Genomic DNA, 26,167 nt, shown 5'->3' on the forward strand with positions numbered 1-26,167 from the left:
TTATACTGTTGTTCATAATACTCTGTCAAAATTCGCTTTATTTCTGTCAGGTGAGTTGTAATCTCTCCCACCCCATTCCTTGATAGAAGTTTCAAAGAATTGAAGTCATGTTTAAAAGTGACGTGTCATCCTCATCATCATTATACTGTGAATAAGCTCTCTATGTATATGAGTAAGAGTAGGAATTGCTTTCTAATCCTATGGGAATTGAGTAGATTTTTCCTCAAGAGGTCATGTAGTTGCCTAGAGCAGTAACATATGGTAAGAATGAGCTCAGCCCCCTAATGCATAGGTTAAACACCAGATTCTTTTTCATTTGGTACCCTTAAACAACTAAAAAAGATGATAATTTCTAATGCATTTTTAACATTGAGATATTGGCAGTATGGGACAGGGAGGAGGACTGCCTACTTTGCCTGTACGTGAGATAAAACAGAAATCATTGTTGTCTTGCTAAATTTTTTGGTTGTTCTTATAACCCTTTTCATTTTTTCACTTGCCTGTGCTTTTTTTGGTTTCGTTTTGCATTCAGCTTTGCCATCTACTTGTAGAGCAGTGGTTCTCAAACCTTAGTGTGCCACAGGAACACTTGGAAGTCTTGTTAAAGCACAGGTTGTTGTTTGTCACCCCCAGAGTTTTCTATGCAGTAATTTTGGACTAGGGCCCAGGAATTTACATTTTCAACAGGTTTCCAAGTGATGACGCTGACACTGTTCTGGGGAGCTACACTTTGAGAATCACTGTTGTAGAGAAAATGCAGAACCAAATCCGAAGATTAACTTTGGCCTCAGAAGATACTTAGCTATATGAAGTCATCATGTGCTTTCAAGCCGCTGGCATCTCCTCATAATATTTATGTACTAACTATAACAAAAACTACAACTGCTGTTGTTGTTCATTGAGCATTTAATATGTATCACGCATTTGGTAAGCACTTTGTGTGCAGTATCTTATTTATTCCTTACAAGAAAAAACCCTGTGAAACATTCCCATTTTATAGATGAAGAAACCGAGGCTATTAAAGCTAAGTAAGTTCCTCATTTTCACACCACAGTTAAGTGTACAGCTAAGCCCAGGTCTTAGAGAATCCAAAATTCATGATCGTGCTTTTAACTGCTATATATCCTACCTCACCCCAAGAAAATTAATAGTCTTTCTTCTCTGATCAGAAGTCCCCAGATGAGGCAAACAGTTATGCACTTGACTACTACCTGGAGGGTTGGCAGTTTGAACCCTCAGAAGACAGGATTGGTGACCTGCTTCCAAAAGGTCACAGCTCTGAAAACCCAATTCTACCTTACACACATGGGTTCACCGTGAGTAGGAATTGACTCAATGGCAATTAGCACCAACAGTTTCTCTGATCCTTTATTTTTGTATATAATGCTAAATATTTTTATGCCTGCCATTCTCTGTAGACTTTGAATTTCATTCATGTGTTTAATAAATATTCGACTTGTGAACCCCAGCAATTACTATAGGGTGTGACAGAGTTTACATTCCGTAAATGTTTCTTGACTTAATAAACGAATGAATTCAGGAGTGAAAAGTCATCGTATAAAACCCCAACCCACCACTGCGTAGGTAAATGAGTGTTGTGAAAATAAACAGGTGATCATTATGTGTGTGTTTGTGTGTGTCACCTATTTCTATGTGTTACACCAACCTAAAGGTACAGTTGGTGAATATGGCTATTATGGCAGTAATTAAGAAATAGCTCCAGCTGTAGCCCCCTTAATGGCATCTCTGCAACCCCAGGTCATAGGCTCTCCCTGGCTCATTCAGGGGTCCCAGGAGTGTCTTACGTGAGTGCTCAGATGTGACTGAAAGCTGTACTAATTCCTGGGCAAAGAGTTGTTATCGTCCCTAGTGCTCCTTCTGTAACCACCCAGCCACAACACTGGTGCTGTCCTGCAGGCTGTATACTTTGTTCCTGTAACTGCTTTGTTGTTAGTCTTCCTAAGGTAAGGAGCCCTGGTGGTGCAGTGGTTAAAGCACTCGGCTGCTAACCAAAAGGCTGGCAGTTCAAACCTACCAGCTCCTCCACAGGAGAAAAATCTGGCAATCTGCTTCCCCAAAGATTACAGCCTCGGAAACCCCATGGGGCAGTTGTACTGTGTCTTATAGGGCCACTGTGAGTCAGGATTGATTCAATGGCAGTGGTTGGGTGGTGGGTGGAAGTGGCAGCTTAATCTTCCTCTTTTGATCTCTGTGCAACTTAGTGGTCCCAGCTCTTATTCTAGGCAATTCCAACATAAACCACAAGACAGAGACCTTGTGTTCTTGGTTTCCTTTAGGATCTCAAAAGATAGGCTCTTTTTTTCTTTAACCCTCTCCCCTTCTTTTTTTCACCTCAGGACCCCCCCCCACCCCTCTTACCAACTGCAGCCAAGAACATCCCTGGGGCCAGATGGGGGAAAAGTGGGGAAGGGATGGGGCAATAGGGAGGTAGGATGGTCAGAAGACGATTGAATCTAACGATATGCCATGCTATAAGCCCCCATCATTTTCTCCAAAGCCATGATCAGTTGGCTTACTGACCTCAGCCTGTGCCCTAGCTCATCAGCCTGCCAGGCTTCCAGTGAGGCTGGAAGACGACTGCAGCTCCCATGCTTTGTAGTATTAAGAGCTACACTTACTGAACTCTCAAATCTAAGCCGGCTCTTATTCTAAACACTTTATATACATTAATTTATAGAATTCTCACTTTGACAGCATGAAGTAGTTTAACACTCTCACACCTTTTTTAAAGATGAGAAAACTGACACCCTGGGTTGTTGAGTACCTGCCCAAGGTTACACAGCCAAGAAGTGGCAGCGCTGAGTTTTGGACCTGAGCACTTTTATGTCAACAGCCCATTGCAAACTGTCTGTGCCACCAGCCTCCTTGCTTCACGTTAGTGTGAAGTATTGTCGATTCCCTGGGTGATATAAATGGTTAATGTACTTGGCTGCTAATTGAAAGGTTGGAGGTTCAAGTCCATCCAGAGGTGCCTCGGAAGAAAGGCACCAAAAATTCAACCATTGAAAACCCTGTGGAGCATAGTTGTGCTTTGACACACGTGGGGTCACCATGGGTTGGAGTTGACTCAGCTGCAACTGGTCATGAAAAATATTGTCAGTAGCATCTTTGAGGAGGAAGAAGGAAAATTTATTAAGAGAATCAGGAAAGAATTAAAACTGAGCTGCTGTTGAAAAATCTTAAGTGGTACAGTACCTTCAGATTTTTCTGACATAATTTTTTTTCATGGCATATATCACCTTAATAACATATTTTGGACACACAAGCAGTCAAACAGAGAGAAATAAATATCACAGGGGGACAGGTACTGCTTGACTCATTCATGCAATTTCTACACTTAATTTTCTGATGGTTAGCTTGACGAACAGCTCGGGGGTTCTCAATACCGCATGCAGAGTATTTGCGAAAACAGAAAATCCCTCACCTCACAGAAAGGTAGGAACTGGTCAATATTTCCAGTTTTGTCCTTAAGTCATGCTGCATATAATGTTTTTAAAATTTTGTTTTGTTGTTGCTGTTGAGAATATACACAGCAAAACATACACTAATTCAACAGTTTCTACATGTACAGTTCAGTGACACTGATTGTGCAACCATTCTCAGCCTCCTTCTCTGGGCTGTTCCTCCCCCATTAACATAAACTCACTGCCCCCTAAGGTTCCTATCTAACTTTTTGAGTTGATGCAATTTGATCCAATATATATAGTTCTTAAAAGAGCATAATGTTCAAGGCAGACATTTTTTACTAGTTAAGTTAAGCTATTTGGTTTTAAGAGGACTTTAAAGGATATTTTGGTTTAAGGTTTAAAGATTATCTGAGGGCAGTAATTTTAGGGGTTCATCCAGCCTCCATGGCTTCAGAGAGGCTGAATTCCCTGAAAATTTGAAATTCTGTTCTGCATTTTCCCCCTTTTAATCAAGATTCTTCTGTAGACTCTTTGATCAAAATGTTTAGTTATGATAGCTGGGCACCATCTAGTTCTTCTGGCCTCACAGCAAAGGAGGCAGTTGTTCATGGAGGCAATTAGCCACATTCCATATCCTTCTCCTATTCTTGACTCTTCTTCTTCCTCTGCTTCTCTAGGCAAATAGAGACCAATTGTGCCTTGTGTGGCAGCTGTTGCATATAACTTTTATGCAAGTGAAAACAAACCTGGCTCATATTGTTGTACCTTGAGAAGAAAAGCCAACGGTATAAATTGCCAACAACAGAGAACTGATTAAATTATGGTGAAAGTGCGTGTGCCTAAAAGATGCTTGGAGCCATGACAGTGACTTCGGAAGAATTCTGAATGATAGAGAAGAAAGCATTTTACATATTGCAACTGACATATGGATGCCAGCTTCTCAGAGAAGTTTTTGATGTCCTTATCTCTATTTCACTCCTAAAGGCGCTTAGTTTAGCATCCACTCTCATGATTCCTCTGGAGATAACCAGTGACCTCTGTGTGGCTAAGACCAAAGGTCATTTTAAGTTCTCATCTTGAGAACATTCAGCATTCTTATCATATTTCATTTAAGAATTCAATAAGATTCTTATTTTGGAGGTGGGGGACACTGCGTTAAGTGCTCAGAAACATTTTAAGAGATAACAGCATACAGTTGTTCTTAGAGTTAAATATCATTTCTTTTCTCTTGGATTTTTTTGTTATAGGTTACAGAACAGTTGCCACTTCTACCATCTTCACATGGACAGTTCAGTAAAAGTAATTACTTTCATCATGTTTTTCAACCATCACGATTAATTGTTCCCAAGTTTTCCCATCACCCTTAACAGAAGCTCAATGTCCCCTAAGCATTGTAATTCGATATTACAAATAAAGAATGAGTTGTCACTTCTTCAAGTTGAGAATCTAAAGATTCTAAGGCTGGCAGAGCATCCCAGGACTCACTGCGGTTCATTTCACAGCACATAGCTGACTCTTGCTAAACTAAAAAAAACCCAAAACCACTGCCATTGAGTTGATTCCAACTCATAGCACCCGTATAGGACAGAGTAGAATTGCCCCACAGGGTTTCCAAGGAGTGCCTGGTGGATTCGAACTGCTGACCTTTTGGTTAGCAGCCATAGCTGTTAACCACTACACCACCAGGGTTTCCTAGACTCCTGCTGGTGGTAGCCAATTTTCATATTCTACTGTATGAATTCTCATGATTGCAGAAGCGTTAAAATGCAAAAGTATACATTTTTGACTTGAGGAAATAGGTTGTCTATATTTTCCTTTTGATTTCAGTTGTTGTTGTTACTTTCTGCAGCTATCTATTGATTTATTCTGCAATTAGGAAAAAAAAAAACTCACAAAACTGATCATCGGTTCTGGAATAGTCTTGTGGTAGATTCAGCCCTTCTGTAGCTGTATATTGTTTTCCACGCAAAGCCTGGAATATTTGCTCTGCCTCATGCAGATTCGCAAGCCTCAGTTGATATGTCTGGTTTTCATTACTTCAGTAATGGATGAGATCATGATGCTTGATTCTCAGGAACCTCTGTACCCCCGGAAGTTAAGAAGCCATTTGACATTAATATTTTCATTCTTGGATGTTTAAGAACTTATGTAACAGGGAAATCTTCCTTGTACTAGAAAAACACTAGTCTTCTATGCCAAAGCAAAGTAAAACTTGAGGCCAAAGTGTTTTGACCTCTTACCTCTTCTTCCTTCTCTACCGTCTATGAGAAGTACCTCCAACAGGGTTGGAAGAGTAGAGAAGGTTAATTTTTACATCATCAGTCAAAATCTTGTGATTAGCAGAAAATTACTGCTTCGAAATATTTTTTAAGCAAGACATCCAGACCCAGGGGTATGTTGGCCGCTTCTTTTCCACCTAGACTAGTGATGGGTCTCAAGGCCATGACCAGATGTGGACTTCAGCTTAGGAGGAGGACCATGACGTAGCACCCACAGTCATGTCTATGAAAACACAACCCAGTGTCGGAGGACTTTAAAGGCAGTCATGTGGAAGTCAAGCCCTCCTTTGACTTGGGGATGTAACTCCGTGAAAGCCTGTTTCTCTTTGACTTTTTGTGCTCATGTGTGTCTTCTTCTCCCTTTACTTTTTCTTGTGTGTGTTTGAGTACATGTGATCTCTGGGCAGATGTGTTGTGTATGTCTGAGTGTGTATTCCCTACCTGTCTTTTGCTTTCTCAGACCTCTCCTGTCGTGATGCCTGTCTGCATGACATGTTCTGGGTAAGGCAGGAAGAGTGTAGTGAAAGAGACGGATTTGGGTTTGAATCCCACCCTACCATGAATTAGCTGTGTGATGCGAGGCATGTCTCTGAAACTCCTGAACACAAGCTCCTCATCTATGAAAATGGGGACTAATACTATTTACCCCCACATTAGTTTTTTTGGATTTGTGTGTGTGCGTGTGTGTGTGTGTTTGAGAATTAGATAACAGGATGGACTGTAAATTTTTTCTTAGTCCTTTTCCTGCCTTTATTTTTCATTCTCCCCTCCTCCTGTTTTTTCTTTTTTTTTTTTTTTTCCTTAAACTCAGGTTTGTCTGACTCAAAAGATTGGTTCTTTTTCCCCAAAACTTTTTATTTTAAAACATTTCATACCTTCAAAACAAAATTGTTCTAAGAATAGTGCAATGTAAATCCATATACCCTTCCCCCAGATTCACTAATAGTTTACATTTTACCACATTTATATGCTTTATATTTTTTTCATCATTTGTCTCTTAAGAACAAAGACATTCTCTCACACAACTATAAGGCAAGTATCACACTCAGAAAATTTAATTGATGTAATACTGTCTTCAGATATATGGTCTTTATTTAGATTTTCCAAATTATCTCAATAATATCATTTGTAATTTGAAGAGTCCAGACCAAATTTGTTTATTTGTTTTGCAGAATATCCCTAATTTTGGATTTGTCTGATTGATTCCCCTTGATTAGACTCAGGTTAAACATTTTGGCAGCACTATGACAGAGACAGTGCTGTGCCCTCAGTGCTCACACCAGGGGGCACGTGGTGTTAGATTGTCCCATCACTGCTGATGGTAAATTTGATTATTTGGTTAAAGTTGTGTGTACCAAATTTTCCATTGTAAACATATTCCCTTTATGTGGGGTGATAGTTTGAATGAATATCCTCTTTCCCAACAGTATTTCACCCAGTGGTGTTAGCATCCATTGTTTATTCTCACCTGTATTAAATGTCCCTGTGGTGGTTGTAAAATTGTTTTCCATTTTTATCAACCTCCCCCTCTCTTCACCTCTCCTCCATTGCTCTCTCTTGAGCTCAAAATACTGTGGAAGATCTTACCATGACCCAGGCAGGCATTATGCTTAGCAGTAGGGATACAGGGTGAATAAGACAGCCTGAATTCTCTGCCCTCAGGGAGCTTAAATGGACACATTGCATTTTGAACAATTATTTATTGAATGACTTATCAGTTGCTGTTGAGTTGATTCTAACTCATGGCAACCCCATGTGTGTCAGAGTAGAACTGGGCTCCGTAGGGTTTTCAGTAGATGATTTTTCAGAAGTAGATCATCAAGCCTTTCTTCCAAGGTGCCTCTGGATGGACTGAACCTCCAACCTTTCAGTTAGCAGCCGAGCACATTAACCATTTGCACCACCCAGGGACTCCTCTTTCGTGTGTACCATGTGCCTTATTGTGCTACTTGGCAAAGATACAGGAGTGAACAGAACAGTCAAATGCCTGCTCCCATGGAGCCTACGTTCAAGTTGGTGAGCAGGAAGAGAATATAAAGAGGGAAAGTGAGATTGGTAGAAAAGAGTTGATTTTTAAATAGGGTGATCAGAGAAGACCTCACTAATAAGGGGCTATTTTCACAAAGATCTGAAAGCAGTGAGGGAGCAAGCCACATGGGGAAGTGGCGAACAGGTGTTGTAGGCAGAGAGAAGCATGTGTACACGCAAGCTTACTGTGATCAGGGAAGAACTGGAGACCGTGAGGGCAGAGAGTTAAAGCAGAGAAAATCAGAGATAGATGGGGCAGGGTGGGGCTCAGTAAGTAGTTGAAGACATGAAATAATGAGAGAAGTTTGGGCTAGAGATACTCTTTGGGGATTTGGCAGCACGCGCATGGCTTTTTCAGCCATGAGACAGCGTGCGATCACCCGGGAGTGAGAGTAGATAGAGGATGGAAGAGAAAGTAGATCAGAGAGCTGAGGAGGAACCAACGGAGGTTCAATAAAAGGAGACCCAGTGAAGTGGGCAGGGTGGATCCAGGGTCATTGGAGCCTGGAGCTTATACAGGTTTGGGGATCTCAAGGAAAAAAAAATAAGAATGAAAATGAGTATTTAGAGTGAGAAAGGAAATCAAAACAAATTACTAATTAAAAAAACCCTGAGAAATATAGAAAAAATCACAAAATGTAAACAGCAGTGTTCTTTTTATTATATTGCTGATGAATTGCTAGATACACCTGTATCATATTTGCCCTACATTTTTGACTGCATATTCTTTTATTCCCTCAATATGACAATTTGAAATTCAGTTTTCTGTAGAGGTCATAAATAATTCAGCCATTCCTCCAGCATGGTTGATCAAAATTAATTTTTTTCGTTACTGATGGTTTAAAGACACATTTATTTTAACCTCACAGCTCTGTGTAGCATGGCCTCATCTGTAACTTCCTCTGTGGTTTCTTACTCTAGCAGTGCTTCTTGCCCACAAGCAAGCAGCCCTTCGCTCTCACTGGACGTGGCATGGGTCCTTTTTGGTCTTGCTGGCCCAAGCAACAGCTGATCCAGCTTGGCCAGAACCACACAGCAATCAGGCCCCGCTCCTTGCCAACTGCTAGCTTAGTCCTGGGGATGATAAGATGGCCATGAAGCTGGGGTCAAGGTGACTCCATGCAAGGAGTAGAGCTGCCCAGAGCAGTGTCTCCTTCAGATCTTCTCCTTGATATACAAGGTGGGTTCTGATGTTGATGAAGTCAGGGCCCGGACGAAGGAGAAGTAGTGCTGGCAGACGGCTTGTCCTCCTCCTAGCACCAGAATCACCACTCCGTCATCTCCAAGTAGGAGACAATGTTCTATGACACTGCTGGGGTGCTACCACAGTCTTAGAAGGGACCTGCAAGTGAGGAACCCCGAAGCTTAAGCTTTATTCACTTCAAGGCAAACAGGCCTCTGTTAAGAAGAAAGGAGGAGTCCCTGGGTGGTGCAAATGCTTAATGCTCTTGGATACTAACTGAAAGGTCGGAGGTTCAAGTCTACCCAGAGGCACCCTGGAAGAAAGGCCTGGTGATCTACTTCTGAAAAATCAGCCGTTGAAAACCCTATGGAGCACAGTTCTACTCTGACACACGTAGGGTCATTATAAGCCAGATCGACTCGATGACAACTGAGGACAGGCAGGAAAAGGAGCTGTCTTGGAAGTGAAGTGAAGAAAGCAGTCCAGGGAGGGAGTGATCAGCGATGTTCATTGCTCTGCAGAGATGACTAAGAATTAATCATTGGGTTTCACAACAGGAAGGTCATCAGTAGTCTTGACAAAAACATTTTGATGACATTGTGGGGGAAAAAATCTGAGGGGTAGATTCACGAGAGAATAGAGGTGAATAGGAGATGATGAATACAGATAACTTTCTTGTTTTGTTCATGAAAGTTAATGTCCACGGTTTTTATTTACGAAGCAAAGAGGATATTTTCTATTTTCGTCTCTTCAGAAAGCTTTAAATTATGTTGTCACTTTGGTTTATGTCACAGTAGATCCTCAACACAAAGACAGCTTCTCAATCCTCATATAGATGCTCAAATTAGAATAAAAAGGGAACTCAAGAAACTCTCCTGCCACACGTCCCATGCGTATGCAAGTGAAACTCGTTTACAGCCTGTCTCCCAGAGACGTTGAAAAGCCCTGTAAATGAATGGAAGTCAGCGTCTTGTGTTCACATGTGCTGACCTCAGCTTCCAGTATCATGTCCTGGTTTACTCCTGAGTCCTGTTGATCATTTTGAGGTCTTATTCAGCCATCTCACTTTTCACCTTTCCTGGAGCTTGACTCAGCAAAGTGTATTACGCTGCCCACACTCACTCCATGTTTGCTCACAACAAACCAGTTTGGAGATAACCAAAACCAAACCAAACCTGTTGCCATCGGGTTGATTTCGACGCATAGTAACCAGTACATTAAAAAATCGTACTTTAAAAAAATGTGATAGCCCATTGTATTGTCCTTTTTTTAGTGTTTAAAAGAAACCCGTTGCTGTCACGTCAGCCCCGACTCATGGCGACCCCGTGTGTGTCAGAGTAGAACTGTGTCCTGTGGATTCTCAGTGGCTGGTTTTTCAGAAGTGGATCACTAGGCCTTTCTTCTGAGGTACCTCTGGGGTGACGTGAACCTCCAGCCTTTTTAGTGTTTACAATAAAACCAAACCCATCACCATCAAGTCGATTTCTACCCACTGGGCCAAATTTTAAGGCTTTTCAAAGTCCCTCTGTAGTATTTTTCAAATTATTGCAATAAATCATGTCATTTCATGATTACTTTTCATTTGCAAGTGTTATTTCCATGTAACTGTTGCCATCACATTGTTGCTTACAAAAGAGTCGTGTTGTCTTCTGCCTGCCTTTTATGTGACCATGTTGTTGTTGTGTGCTGTCACGTTGATTCTGACTCATAGTGACCCTGTAGGACAGTGTAGAACTGCCCTATAGTGTTTCCAAGGCTGTAATCTTTATGACAGCAGATCACCAGGTCTTTTCTCCTGCAAAGAGGCTTCTGGGTTCTAATCACTGACCTTTCAGTTAGCAGCCGAGCACTTAACCATTGCACTAGCAGCTCTCCCTACAAATTTCTTTTATTGCTTTTTTGGTTGTTGTTGTGGTTCTGTTAGTCCTTCTTGTTTATATGACCATAGTGATCACCCTATTAATTTAATGACTAGTTCTTAACCTGGCTCTGAAATTTTTCACTCATCTCATGTGAATGGTGCAAAGCTGGCTACGTTGGCCCAAGAGATTTCTTCATCTTAGTTCTTTGTTGAGTAAAGTATTTGATGTTATGTGTAATTTTAGAGATACTTCTGTTTCCTGTTACACAGAAGCTTTAGCTTTTCCCGCCCCAAACATTGCAAGAACATTTAACCATGCGCCGTGTTATTCAGTGAACCACTTCCTCTTGACAACTGCTTTGCATTTTGAAAAAATATTATATTGAAAGGATCAGGTACAATCATATTTTAAATTATTTTTTAATCACATGTACACTAGCTACCACATGGTTTTTACCAGTACCGGCCTTTGTGCTTGGATTCTACATTCCATATTCCATCCAGAGGGTGAGCCTTATCATGAATAGATTTTTAAAGTTGTTCTTCTATTTTGTATCTGTAGTTGTAATGTTTCAGTTGTTTTTTTCCCTGAAAAAAATAAAGATGGCCAGCTCTTTTGTGAATTTGAAAATGATAAAAAAAAATCAAAGCATATTGATATTGCCTCAGATTTTTTAACCTTTGTTATCATTAATTCTAGTTATATTTTAGCTCTGACAACTAACTGTAGACTCAAAAGGTTGGTAACCTGTACTGCTGTTGTTAGTTGCCAACAAGGTGATTCCAACTCTCGGTGACCCCATGTGTGCAGAATAGAACTGCTCTGTAGCATTTTGAGGGCTGTGACAGATCAGAGGTGGATCACCAAGCCTTTGAACCACCAACCTTTCTGTTAGTAGTTGAGCACGTAACCATATGCACCACCCGTGGACTCCAACCTGTACTAAGAAATACATAATATCTTTACTGTATCTTTACACCATAATATGATATGGGGTAAAGAAAATAACAGTCTCAATGCAAGGATGCAAACGTTTTTCCTTAACAGTCTCCAAAATGGAAAAACATAAAGTATGTAGATAAACTCCAGATATGTACTCCTTGGTCCAGTGACAAAGAGAAATACACTTGTAGAAGACTCAAACAGATCTCCCAGAGATTTCTTTAAGCCTACAGCAGTGTCTTGGATCAGTAAGTAGTTCTGACTGACTGAATGTGTAACCTTGGGCATATTACTTCATCTCTTGTGCCTCAGTTTCCTCATCTGTAAAGTGGGGGAAATAAAGGTGCCCTACCTGAATCGACTCGACGGCACTGGGTTCTGGGTTACCTCGACTGGTGTGAGGACGAATTTAATCAGTTAGTACATATAAAGCACCAGGACAGTGCATAGCAGAGATTGAGAACATCTGTTAGTTACTAGCTGTTATTTTTACTATTGGAGTCCCTGGTAGTGCAAACAGTTAAGCACTCAACTACTAGCCGAAAGGTTGGCTATTCAAACACACCCAGAGGCACCTAGGAAGACAGGGCAGGCAATCTGCTTCTGAAAGGTCATGGCTGTGAAGCCCTGTGGAGCACTGTACTCTGTGCACATGGGGTTGCCATCAGTCAGAAGTAACTGAACAGCAACCAACAACGACTTTTTTTTTTATTTAGAATCTAAACTATTTTTTATTATTGTTATGCTTTAGGTGAAGGTTTATAGAGCAGATTAGTTTCCCATTCAATAATTTATACACTAATTCTTCCTTGACACCGGTTGCAGTTCTTGAAATGTGGCAGTCAGCACCCTCCCATTGCCTCCCTGAGCTCCCCATTTCCATTCACTGTACCTCTCAGTGTCTTTCTTTGCCTTGGTTATGTTGTGCTGACTTGCCCCATATCATATCGTTAGTGCCTTTTCCTAAACCAAAGTTAGCATGCGCCTACGATCTACTTAGTGATTTTCCGTCCCTCCCCCTCCTCTCCCTGGTAACCCTTAGAGAATGTTTCTTTCTGTGTGTAAACCTTTTCATGACTTTTTATAATAGTGGTCTCATATAATATTTGTCCTTTTGTGATTGACTTATCTCACTCAGCATAATGTCCTCCAGATCCGTCCGTGTTGTGAGATGTTTTACAGATTCATGATTATTCTTTTTTATTATTATTATTGTATCTTAGATGAAGGTTTACAGAGCAAATTAGTTTCTCATTGAACAATTAATATACATGTTTTGTGACATTGGTTGCCAACCCCATGACATGTCAACACTGTCCCCTTTTTGACTTTGGGTTCCCCATTACCAGTTTTCTGGTCCCCTCCTGCCTTCTCATCCTTGCCTCTGGGCTGGTGTGCCCATTTAGTCTTGTTTAGTTTTATGGGCCTGTCTAATCTTTGGCTGAAGGGTGAACCTCAGGAGAGACCTCAGTACTGAGCTAAAAGGGTGTCCAGGAGCCATACTCTTGGGGCTTCTCCAGCCTCTGCCAGACTAGTAATTCTGTTTTTGTTTTATTTGAGTTAGAATTTTGTTCTACATTTTTCTCCAGCTCTGTCCCAGACCCTCGATTATGATCCCTGTCAGAGCAGTTGGTGGTGGTAGTCTTTTGGACTAATCTTTCCCTTGTGTGTTTGGTTTTCTTTATTCTCACTTTCTCCAGATGGGATGAGACCAGTGGAGTATCTTAGATAGCTGCTCACAAGCTATTAAGATCCCAGATACTACTCACCAAAGTAGGATGTAGAGCGTTTACTTTATGAACTATGTTAGGCCAGTTGAGCTAGATGTCCCCCAAGACCATGGTCCCCAGCCCTCAGCCCAGTAATTTGGTCTCAGGGAGTTTGTATGTATCTATGAAGCTTCCATGACCTTGCCTTGGTCAAGTTGTGCTGGCTTCCCCAGTATTGTGTACTGTTTTACCCTTCACCAAAGTTAACGCTTATCTATTGTCTATTTAGCGTTTGTCCCTCTCCAGCCCTCCCCTCTCCAGTAACCATCAAAGATTGTTTCTTTATGTGTGTAAACCTTTTCATGACTTTTTCTAATAGTGGTCTCATACAGTATTTGCAGTTTGTGATTGGCTTTCACTGTGCATAATGCCCTCCAGATTTATCCATGTTGTGAGGTGTTTCGCAGATTCATCATTGTTCTTTATCATTGTGTGTGTGTACAATAGTTTGTTTATCCATTCATCTGTTGATGGTCATCTAGGCTGTTTCCATCTTTTTGCTATTGTAAATAATGCTGCAATGAACGTGAGTGTGCAAATGTCTATTCATGTTATGGCTCTTATTTCTCTAAGATATATACCTAGGAGTGGGATTGCTGGATCATATTTCTATTTCTGGCTTTTAAAAGAAGCACCATACCATTTTTCATAGTGGTTGTACCATTTTACAACCCCACCACAGTGTATAAGACTTCTACTGTCTCCACAACCTTGCCAGCTTTTGTTGTTTTCTGGTTTTGTTTTGTTTTGTTTCAATCAGTGCCATTATTGCCAGAGTGAGATGGATTGTTTGTGTTTTTGTTACTGAGGTGTTGAAGTTTTCTATAAATTTTACACATTAGACCCTTGTTGGATATGTTGTAGGCAAAAATTTTTTCCCAGTCTTTAGATTTTCTTTTTAGTCTTTTGGCCAAGTCTTTTGGTGAGCGTGTTTTTTTTTTTTTTTTTAAGTGTTTTATTTTTGGGCTATCCCTGTTATCTAGTTTTTCTTCTGCTATTTATGCATTGTTAGTTATGTTTGGTATTTTTTTTATGCCATGTGTTAGGGTCTCTAGCATTGTTCCTATTTTTTCTTCTATGATCTTTATAGTTTTAGGTGTTTGATCCATTTTGAGTTAGTTTTTGTGTATGGTATGAGGTATGGATATTGTTGTTTAATTTTTCTGCAAATGGATATCCAGTTTGTTGAAGAAACTTTTTCTTCCCCATTTAATGGACTTCAACCCTTTGTCAAAGATCAGCTGTCCTTAAGTGGGTGGATTTACTTCTGGGTTCTCAGTTCTATTCCATTGGTATGTGTGTCTTTTGTTGTACCAGTACTAGGCTGTTTTGACTGCTGCGGCTGTATAGTAGGTTCTGAGATTGAGAAGTGTGAGGCCTCCTACTTTTTTCTTCTTAAGTAATACTTTGCTTATCCGGGGCCTCTTTCCTGTCCACATAAAGTCTATGGTAGTTTTTCCATCTCATTGAAGAATGTTGTTCAGTTTGAATCAGGATTACACTATGTCTATAGATCACTTTGGGTAGTATATTTTTATAATGTTAAGTCTTCCTACCCATGAACATGGTATGTTTTTCCATTTATGTAGGTCTCTTTTGGTTTCTTGCAGAAGTGTTTTATCCTTTTTTTGTGTTAAGTCTTTTATGTCCTCAGTTAGATTTATTCCCAAGTATTTTATACAACTGATATTTGTATGTTGATATTGTACCTTGTCACCTTGCCAAATCCTTCTATTAGTTTCAGTAGCTTTCTTGTAGAACCCCGGGGATTTTCTATATCTAGGATCATATTATCTGCAAATAGGGATAGCTTTACTTCTTCCTTTCCAATTTGGATGTCCTTTATTTCTTTTTCTTGCTTTATTTTAGCTAGAACTTCCGCTACAATATTGAATAAAAGTGATGATAAATAGCATCCTTGTCTAGTTCCGGAAACCCTGGTGGCATAGTAGTCAAGAGCTACAGCTAAAAAAAAAGCTAACCAATAAAGTTCAGCAGTTCAAATTCACCAGGCACTCCTTGGAAACCCTATGAGGCAGTCCTACTCTGTCATTTAGGGTCGCAGTGAATCAGAATCGACTTGATGGCAACGAGTTTGGTTTTATCTCATTCCAGTTCTCAAGGAGAATGCTTTCAGTCTCATTCCATGGAGAATAATGTTGACTGTTGTTTTTGTATATATACTCTTAATTATGTCAAGGAACTTCCCTTCTATTCCTATTTTGCTGAGATTTTTTTTTTTTTTAATCAGGAACGGGTGTTGGACTTTATCAAATGCTTTTTTTTCTGCACAATTGATAAGATCATGTGGTTCTTCTTTGTTATATTTATGTGGTGTATTACATTGATTTTCTAATGTTGAATCATCTTTGCATACCTGGTATGAATCTCACTTGGTCATGTTGTATAATTTTTTTGATAGACTGTTGAATTCTATTGGCCAGGATTTTGTTGAGAATTTTTGCGTCTATATTCATGGTGGCACAGTGGTTAAGTGCTACGGCTGCTAACCAAAGGGTCGGCAGTTCAAATTTGCCAAGCACTCCTTGGAAACTCTATGGGGCAGTTCTACTCTGTCCTATAGGGGTGCTATAAGTCGGAATCAACTCGACAGCACCTGGTTTGGTTTTGGTTTTATATTCATGAGGGATGTTGGTCTACGATTTTCTTTATCAATGGTGTCTTTGCCTGGTTTGGGTATCAGGCGTATGCTGGTTTCATTGAATGGTTAGGGAGTATTCCATTGTGTTAATGTTCTGGAATAGTTTGAGTAGAATTGGTGTCAGCTCTTCCCCGAATGTTTGGTAGAATTCTCCAGTAAAGCCATCTGGGCTAGGGCTTTTTTGTTGTTGTTGGTAGTTCTTTATGGCCTCTTCAATTTCCTCTTTTGTTATGGGTCTGTTAAACTTTTCTACCTCAGCTTGTGTTAGTTTAGGTAGGTAGTAAGAACAAATTTTTTATTATTATCAAGCAGGTAGAGGGAATGGGGAGATTGGTCTCCCTCAACCCACAACCGTCCACAGAAGCAACAGAGCACAGGTTTTTCTCTTTGGTGGATGCGTAGCAGCTGCTCTGGTGGAACATCGAAGATCAAAGCTAACCTGTCTGAACTTAATTTACTGTGATTCTCTTTAATGATTGGAAAGTCATTTTTATACATTCTTTGTTGTTTCATTTTTGAAATGTTTACTCACAAGTATTCTGTCTTTTAATTCTTATTGCCCTAAAATTTTCATTCTGCTGTTGGTATCAGTACCTCAATGTAAGTAAAGACTGTGTATAACTAAGGGCACAGATGAAGATAAGCTTTGCAGCCATTCGAATTAGCTTAGATCCTCCATGAGTCTGTAATGACTTCTTTTAGTGCCAGAAGAAAGCAGGCTTTTGACAGATAAGCTTTTTATGAATATTTAAACTGAGTGTTTCATCATTGTATTGGTGTGTACTGCCACTAAATACATCATTTCTGTAAAGGCAAGAACTGATCATCACAAGAAGAATCTTAAAAATCTTTTTAATTTTATGCAGAAGATATTAGGACCACTTTTTAAACCTGTATGAAAAGTACTCTGTGTTCTTAATTGTTTTCTGTTTTATGAAAAATTCTTCTTATAAGTAAATCTGTTATTACACATTTTAATTAATATGTTATCTTAGTTATCTAGTGCTGCTGTAACAAATACCACAAGTGATGGCTTTAACGAAGAGAAGTTTATTTTCTCACAGTAAAGTAGGCTAAAAGTCCAAACTCAGGGTGTCAGCTCCAGGGAAAGGCTTTCTCTCTCTGTCGGCCTTCTCATCAATCTTCCCCCAGACTAGGAGCCTCTCTGTGCAGGGACCCTAGGTCCAAAGGACACACTCTGCTCCCGGCACTGCCTTCTTGGTGGTATGAGGTCCCCCTGTCTCTCTGCTTGCTTCTTTCTTTTATAATCTCAAGAGATTGCCTCAAAATGCAATCCAATCTTGTAGATTGAGTCCTGCCTCAGTAACACAACTGCCGCCCATCCTCCCTCATTAACATCATAGAGGCAGGATTTACAACATATAGGAAAATCACACAATACTTGGAATCATGGCCCTGCCAAATCAATACACATATTTTTGGGGGGACATAATTCAATTCATGACATATGTAAAATTGTATCTTTTTTTGAATGAGTCTTTTAGTTTTAAGTGTATCAAATAACTCCTTAATCTAATATAATTACACTCAAATTTAATTCATAGCAAGAAGTTACAACATACATGTATAACAAAGGAGTACTTGAACATGTTCATGTGTGTATTTAGTCTTGTTCTTACAGATTAGCAAATTTAAATATAAACACATGAAAAACCAAAGATGTGGTATCAGCAAACACACACATATAATTTATCTTTTATTTTGAAACCCATCACAAGCCAGTGGTATATAACTTTACGTAAATCGAAAAATACATGAATATATTAAAGTGGTAGAGATAATCTGACATATTACTATATAGTTCATTTTTTTCTATTACTATATAGTTCAGCTGTTATATTTTCTACAGTAAGATAACTCTAGGTTTGTGGGATTAAAATTAATTAGATATATGATGTAAATAAAGGAGTAAAGATAGAAAATATAACTTGTTTTTGTTTATTAATAATGGTTAGTTAAACTCTTACTCAAAATATTTACTGACATGAGATTGAATTAGAAAAGAAAGAAAACCATTGATGGTGTCACTCAAGTTGCAAAATTTTTGGTTTGAAAAGTGATTCAGGCCTAAAGATATGTGTGGCCCAGTGAAACCTTTCTGTTTGCCATCAAAATTTAGCTGTATAAATACCAGTATTTACTCACTAGAAAAGCACAAGAAAAAAGGAAAGCTATAATAAGAGAATTAGAAATAGCATTGCCTATAGTGAGTGACCACCATCTGTCAGTCAGTTGTCATACTGTGGTGGCTTCCATGTTGCTGTGATGCTGGAAGCTATGCCACCTGTGTTTCAAATACCAGCAGGGTCACCCATGGTGAACAGGCTTCAGCAGAGCTTCCAGACCAAGACAGACTAGGAAGAAGGGCCTGGTGATCTGCCTCTAAAAATTAGCCAATGGATCACAACAGAGTGTTGTTTAATACAGTGCTGGAAGAGAAGCTCCCTAGGTTGGAGGGTACTCAAAATATACAGTGACTTCAACAGTGGGCTCGAGTGTACCAGTGATCATGAAGGTGGCACAGGACTGGGCAGTATTTGGTTCTATTGTACATGGGATCTCCATGAATTGGAGCCAACTTGATGGCAGGCTAACAGCAACAAATAGTGACGTCCCATAAACCTACAGCTGTGAAAATGGTTGAGAAATGGATTTTCTTTTTAATTGCCCTGATATTTATAAGAAATGTAGAGCTTCATGACCTCAAAGTCCTCAAATGTTCAGCCCTAAAATGATACGTCTCTGGCACAGTGCAGCAGGAACCGTATCTACATTACAGCAGGTGGAACGATAGAGAGCTTTCTTGGCAGCTTGAGACCTGGGCTGTAGCCCAGTTCTTCCCATTAACTTATCTCTTTGGTCTTTCGAAAAACTGTTATGGAACACAAAGATGAGCAAGATCTGGTCCTTAATAATGGCTTGCAGTCTGGCAAGAAATTCTTACATGGTAACAAAAAGAGCATGATTCAGTATAGTAAATGCAGTTATCGAGTGCTTATGCCAAGTACCGTATGCTGTTTTGTTTAATGTGACAACAGTCCTATGAATTAGGTATTATTATCATCCCTGTTTTACAGACAAGGAAAGTGAAGCCCAGGGAGCTTAAATACCTTATCAGGGCTTTTGTTGGGGGCCAGGATTTACTGATATTGTTACAAAGTGCAACAAACCAGAAATCTCTATACTGGGTATAAAGACACCACTGAAGTGTCGACAAGAAAGCTAGATTTTGGATAATATATAGGATTTTATAGAGAAGTAGACAGAGGGTGATATTATTTAAAAGAAATAGAATATACAAGGACAAAGAAAAATTTTAAAAACCTGTTCAGAGAACGTCAAGAGCCCTGAGTGGCAATAGCTGAGTCCTGAAAAGTAGGATGGAGCAAATTTTAAGACTTTGAAAGACATGCTGAGGACCTGAACCCTCTCCACTTCATCATGGTCAGCTATGAAAGGCTTTTAAGTAGAAGAGTCGGAATCGACTCGATGGCACTGGGTCTGGGTGTGTTCAACTTTATATTTCACGTTCATAGAGGTAAAGAGCCCTGGTGGTGCAATGGTTAAGAGCTTGGCTGCTAACTGAGAGGTTGGCGGTTTGAACCCACCCAGCACTATGCAGGGGAAAGACTTGTGTTCTGCTCTGGTAAAGATTACAGCCTAGAAAACCCTGTGGGGCAGTCGTACTCTGTCACATGGGGTCACTGTGAGTTAAAATTGACTTGTTGGCGCCTAAAACAACAAATCTGTAGGGGTGATGTTTAGGATTAATGGGGTAGAAGATAGACTGGCAGCTGGGTGAGCTGATGAGGGCTCAACTATGACTTGACAGTAAGAATGAAGGAAGGAGGAGCACTCCAAAGGGAAAACCAACAGGTCTTCTTTGACTTAAAAAAAAAAAAACTTGGTGGATGGAAAAATGGCAGGAGCCAAGGACTATGCCAGGGTTTCTAAATTGGACTTATAAGTGAATAATGGCCAAGAGAAGGCGTGGGGGGAGGGATAAAGAAGATGCAGAAAATGAGTTGGACCTGTTTAGATGGAAACGCATGCAGAATATTGATTTGGATTTTTTTAGTCAATCGAAATTAAAAACCAAACCCATGGCTCTTGAGTTGATTGCAACTGATAGTGGCCCTATAGGACAGAGCAGAGCTGTCCCATAGGTTTCCAATGCTGTAATCTTTACAGAAGCTGACTGTCACATCCTTCTGCAGAGCAGCTGGTGGGTTCAAACCACTAACCTTTCAGTTAGCAGCCAAGTGCTTAACCACTGCACCACCAGGGCTCCTTCAATTGAAATTAGGAGTCCAGAACTCAGGAGAGTGCTGGGGCTAGAGATAGAGATTTCAGAGTCATTGGAAAAATGGGAATATAGACTAGAATCAAGGGAAAGATGGAAAGCCCACGGAAATAGATAGTCGGGCTAAGGAGTAAATGAAGCCTGTGTGACTTTATGATTATCTAACTTGACACAGAAATAGAACATAGAAAGCTGAGAAGGATGGATACTTGGCATGTTTCTTTCTTTTTTTAAATTGTCTTTATCAGTTGGCCAAATCTCTGTTTTGGCATAAGCAAGTACTGAGCTCGAGTTCCACAGTGAGTTTCTGAAGTACACACATTTTATAGTGCAGGTAGTTCAAGTATAGTTCAGCAGCTGGGTGACATTCCATTTCAAAAGCAGAGCCTAACTCTGCCCTGGAGTTAAATGGTCTTTGCCTGCTAAGCTTCACACTAAGAATACTTGATTATCAAATAGCACCCATCTTGTGATTTTTTTTTCTCTTCATTATACTTTCTGAATTTTCTACATTGACCGCTATTGTTTTTAGAATTAAGACACTTTGTTTTTCAGTAGACAGAAATTATTTGTCAATTATGAAAAAAGGGTACACCTCTACTCCATCACACAGATGGTTAAAGAACCAAGGAGCCAAATAGAAAATCACCTGGCTGAGAAGGGGTACAAGGACCTTGGCATATTGCAGAGCATCTAACCTAAAAGGACATTACTTATCGGCTCCTCCGGTATCAGACTGCCGAGCCAGCAGATGCATTTACTGGCTCACGAGTTCAGATCAGCACTAAAGCCAGAGAAGAAACAGAGGCAAATCAGAAAGCTGTAGGCAAACAGGCTGTCTTAGTAACCTAGTGTTGTTGTAACAGAAATACCACAAGTGGTGGTTTTAAAGAACAGAAATGTATTTTCTCACAGTTCAGAAAGCTAGAAGTCCGAATTCAGGGTATAGCTCTAGGGGAAGGTCCCTCCTTGTCTGTTTCAGCTTCGGGTAGCTGCCATCTATCTTTGGAGTTCCTGGGCTTGTAGAGGTATTTGTCTCTGCCGTCCTTCATCCTCTTCCCCCGGAGTTTCTGTGTCTGCTGCTCTTTATGTAACTCAGAATGGTTAGGTTTAGGATCCACCCTACACTGGAATGACCTCCACTGATTGACTGATTACATTTCATTAGACTGTATTATGGAAGGTGATTGCATTACCTTAGGTTAGGTTACATCCACAGGTATGGGATTCCAGCATAAATTTTGGGGGTGGACACAATCCAATCCATTACAGAGTCCTTCCCAGTTAAAGCTTTCTGCCCTCTGAGCTGAAGTTAGTCCTGTCATCATCTTGGAAGAAAACAGCAGTATAGGGCCCAGTGATCTCTTGCCTTTTTGTCTGCCTGAAACATAAAATGGTACTTTCTTATTTTAGCATCAATGATAAGTCCAAGGTGGGTCTTCCGATCCGTGAAGACCTGCACCAACCTTGCCTCAATGTGGGTTATTCCTTAGAAAAAAGGAGCCTTGGCCTGGCTGCTCTGATAGATATGATAAGATCCGTCTCCACTGAGGAGGTCCTGGTCCAGGTCCAAGATCATGGCTAGAAGTGGTAGTTGAAAAGGCAATGAACCCTGCATCCAAACTGAGTTAAATATGTGAAGATAACTTTGCTGTAGATATAAATATATGACCTGTTAAGCATATATATCAGAGTACTTAGGGTAGATTTAAAAAATATATATATTTGAAGTTCATATAGGAAATATATATATACACAGAGAGAGAGAGAGAGAGAGAAGAAAAACTATCTGAGGATAAAAACAGACTTGGAATTTGAGCCTTAGAGAAATACTGAGCTTTGGGAAAAAATTCCCATTGTCATTCAGAGAATTTAAGGTAGGGTTTTGACCTGTGTATACAGCCTCCGCCACCTCACCCCTTACCTATGCACCCCCTAAAACCCAACAATATCTATCTGGTAAAGTACTGTTCCTTTTAATCTATAATGTGTAACACAAAATGAACTCAGAAGTGAGGTACTCCTAATAGATTTTAACTCCACCCAGTCATGATGTGAACATGGCTTGTTTTGCAGCAAGTTGGCCTCACTGTGACTCCTCCACCCTAGCTGTTTTGGGCTGCTAACCCAGATAACACTTTTAGCTCTTGGGGCTGGGTGTTTTCTTTCTTTCCTTTTTTTAATTTTTGTTTTGACCAGTGGAAATTGCCACACATAAATAGACAGAGCCCTATTTTCTCATGCTTACTTTGTATACACTCTCCCCAGGTGGTGTAAACAGTTTATGTGCTTAGCTGCTAACTGACAGGTTGGAGGTTGGAGTCCACCCAGAGACCCCTCTCAGAAGATCTACTTGCAAAAAATCATCCATTGAAAACCCCGTGGAGCAGAGTTCTACTCTAATGTATGAGTGGCTGTGACTCAGGGAGCAACTGGTTTTTTGTATATGTCTATGTAATTCACTATTCATTCCAAAAGTAAGGTTTACTTGCAGGGAGAGTGTACATGTAAGCTTAATAAAAATTTTATGTTAATAATAGCTCTTAACTCAGATGTCTTACTATTTTTCATACAGGTGAAAGTCTTTTAAATTGTGGTTCATCCAGTAGCCTATTTACTTATGAGTGGAGATTTGCAGCCCCATTTTGATGTTGACTCCTTTTAACAATTCAGTATCCACAGGCTCCAGGGGAAAGGAATGAAAGGGCAGGGGGAGATGTTTACCAGATGGACTTAGGGAGAGTTTCGGAGGAGGCCACCAGAATGTCCTGCTGTTTTGAATAATTTTCTTTGTAGGTGGGTGATTCACTTTGGCATATCCTCTACCTGTTGTGTATCGGTTGTGTTACAGATTGAGAAACTGCAACCTTTGGGTTCAGTGGGTTTTTCTGACTCATTGATGTCACATTTCCTTCAGGACTTTATTCTTCATCATTTTAGTGCTTTTCCAAATCGAATAATTCAAAAGAGTAAGCGTCAATGGCAGGATTCTTATTCCCAGTGCCATCTTTGGTTCCTGGAAGTTTAGTCTTAACATTGGTTAAGTTTTAATGTCAGCAAACAAACCTTTTTTTTCCCTCTGAATGGATTGCTTTTATTAAAAATTTGAAATAGGTTAACACTAACCTTACTCTTAAATATCCCTGTTAATAATTATTCGTCTTAAAAAACCAAACCAAACCAGTTGTTGTTGAGTTGACTTTGACTCATGGCGACACTCTGAGTTCCACAGGGTTTTCAGTGGCTATGCTCATTCAAAAGTAGGTCGCCAGGCCTTTCTTCCATCTCAAGGATGCCTTTATATTGTATAATAAAAGTGACATGGATAGTTTTGGAATTTTATTGTTTATTTGGCTTATTTTCCCTTATTAAAGATAGTTATAAGATTCTGAGTATCAAATTAATTGAAGGGACAGTTTGTTTACTTAAATACTTTCTTACATTTTGTAGGTAATTGGAAGGGAAGGTCTGACTCAGCTACTTTGTCAGAGGGGATAAGACCACACGTGAACGAACCCCAGCACTGACTCTCCCTCTCCCTCTCCCTCTCCCTCTCCCTCTCCCTCTCCCTCTCCCTCTCCCTCTCCCTCTCCCTCTCAAACTGAGCCGAGGTCCACCCATATCTTTTCTTCTTCTGGCATCAGTAAACACTTCAGGTTCAACAGGTCACATAAAACAGAATAAGTACTCTTCGTCTTTCTTCACTGATGCTATATGATTCCCCTCTGACCTCCTAGATCTGCCCGCATGGACCTAGACCTAGACCTAGACCTGTGGTGTTTGCCTTAGATGTTATTTGTGTACCTGAGTGTTCCCCTTGTCTACCTTGTGTGATCTGACCCTGAACATCCACTGAATGGCTTCCTTGTATTCAAGCTCTGGCCTTCCCGTCCCATGGTGTACATATACCTGATTCTTTCAGATGTGTTGTCTGCTGCTTAGGAATGTGCTTGTCTCATGGTATCATAGACCTCTCTTGTTTTAACTGAAGTGCCCTACCTGGTCCTTCCTGGCCAGTCCAGTTTTATAGCTACCCATGCTCCCGTGTGGCATCTCCTCTACTGGGACCCAGGTAGAGTGTTCTGGAAAGTTTAACATGTCCTTTCATAACAATTCAAACGTCTTTTCTCCAATATACCAGTTGCCGTCAAGTCGATTCTGGCTCATGGCAACCCCATGTGTGTCAGAGACGAACTGTGTGCTCCATAGGGTTTTCAATGGCTGATATTTCAGAAGTAGATCTCCAGACCTTTCTTCTGAGGTGCCTCTTGGTGGACTTGAGCCTCCAAACTTTCAGTTAATTGAGCATATTCACCATTTGCACCACCTAAGAACTCCTTTTATATAAAATTTGCAAAACTGGAAGCTTGCAACAACTGTTGAATGTACTCACTAACTCTAGTCCAGAGTAGCTTTTGGGTTGCACTAGAGGGACAGCCTAGAAAGAGGGCAAAGAAAGAATTATTTTGGGGAGCAGGACATACAGATGGAAGTTCAGTGAAGATGGTAAAATTGTGCGGGGAAAACAGAATAATTTTTCTTCTTAAAATTGGGAGAGGGGAAAATACATGATGGGAGAAATTTAGCAAGAAAATTTCATTATGGCAGAATTCCCAAGTGATAAGCCCAAGATAATGGTTGAAGATAAATTGGGAAGATTAAGCACTAGCTCTGCAGGGCAGGTATTTGGAGGATATCCACCAATTTACCCAAAATGGTTTTCACCCAGCATCCCTTCTTATTGGTCAGTGCCCATGCCATACGGAGTACTAACTGATTTAATATCAATTCTGGCTTGTAAAACAGTCCTTGAAACATGATAACTACTACATAAGTATTACTTTTTATCATCATCACATCACATCCCTTCCCTTTCAATGATTGGGATTTTTTTAGAAATCATTTGGGTCATTTTTAAGTAAGCAGAGTCAATGTGACAAAAGTATTTCCTATATACATATTTTATAAGGAGACAGAAACCCTGATTAGCTATAGCTATTAAAGATGACATCATGTTACCTCTACAGTATAGTTTGAAGTCGAGTTAAAGGGGGAACTCTAAGTTTTGAAGGTAATTTATTTAAGGAAAGATAGATCTGCCTTGACTTAGCCTATTGTCATGGATTGAATTCTGCCCTCCAAAAATATGTGTATCAACTTGGCTAGGCCACGATCTCAGTATTGTGTGATTGTCTACCATTTTGTCATCTGATGTGATTTTCGTACGTGTTGTAAATCTTATCACTATGATGTTAATGAGATGGTTTAGTGGCAGTTACGTTAATGAGGCAGGACTTAATCTACAAGATTGGATTGTGTCTTGAGCCTATCTCTTTTGAGATATAAAAGAGAGAAGTGAGCAGAGAGATGGGGACCTCATATACCAAGAAAGAAGCACCGGGAGCAGAGTGCATCCTTTGGACCTGGAATTCCTGTGTGGAGAAGTTCCTAGGACACGGGCAGATTGATGACAAGGATCTTCCTCCAGAGCCAACAGAGAAAGCCTTCCCCTGGAGCTGATGCCTTGAATTTGGACTTCTAGCCTACTGGACTGTGAGAGAATAAACTTCTGTTTGTTGAAGCCATCCACTTGTGGTATTTCTGTTATAATAGGGTTAGGTGACTGAAACACTTATCTTAACCAACTAATTTATTTTAAACACACATACATAAGAGATGACTAAAAAATG

The 26,167-nt window shown here is 40.1% G+C and overlaps 1 protein-coding gene across 4 annotated transcripts in view; it reads left to right on the plus strand.

Annotated features, from left to right (window-relative positions):
- The window catches only part of APBB1IP (amyloid beta precursor protein binding family B member 1 interacting protein), a 150,062-nt gene that overhangs the window by 32,940 nt on the left and 90,955 nt on the right, over positions 1-26,167 (plus strand). Inside the window, exon 1 of one of the 4 annotated variants that reach the window (XM_064284927.1) lies at positions 6,547-10,325. The exons of the other annotated variants lie outside the window; for them this stretch is intronic. The gene's annotated coding sequence lies outside the window, so the exon portion shown is untranslated. Of the gene's footprint in view, positions 1-6,546; positions 10,326-26,167 lie in introns of those variants that run through there. 4 annotated transcript variants of the gene reach the window in all.

Source organism: Loxodonta africana, chromosome 4 (genome assembly GCF_030014295.1).
Source record: "Loxodonta africana isolate mLoxAfr1 chromosome 4, mLoxAfr1.hap2, whole genome shotgun sequence".
NCBI lineage: Eukaryota > Metazoa > Chordata > Mammalia > Proboscidea > Elephantidae > Loxodonta > Loxodonta africana.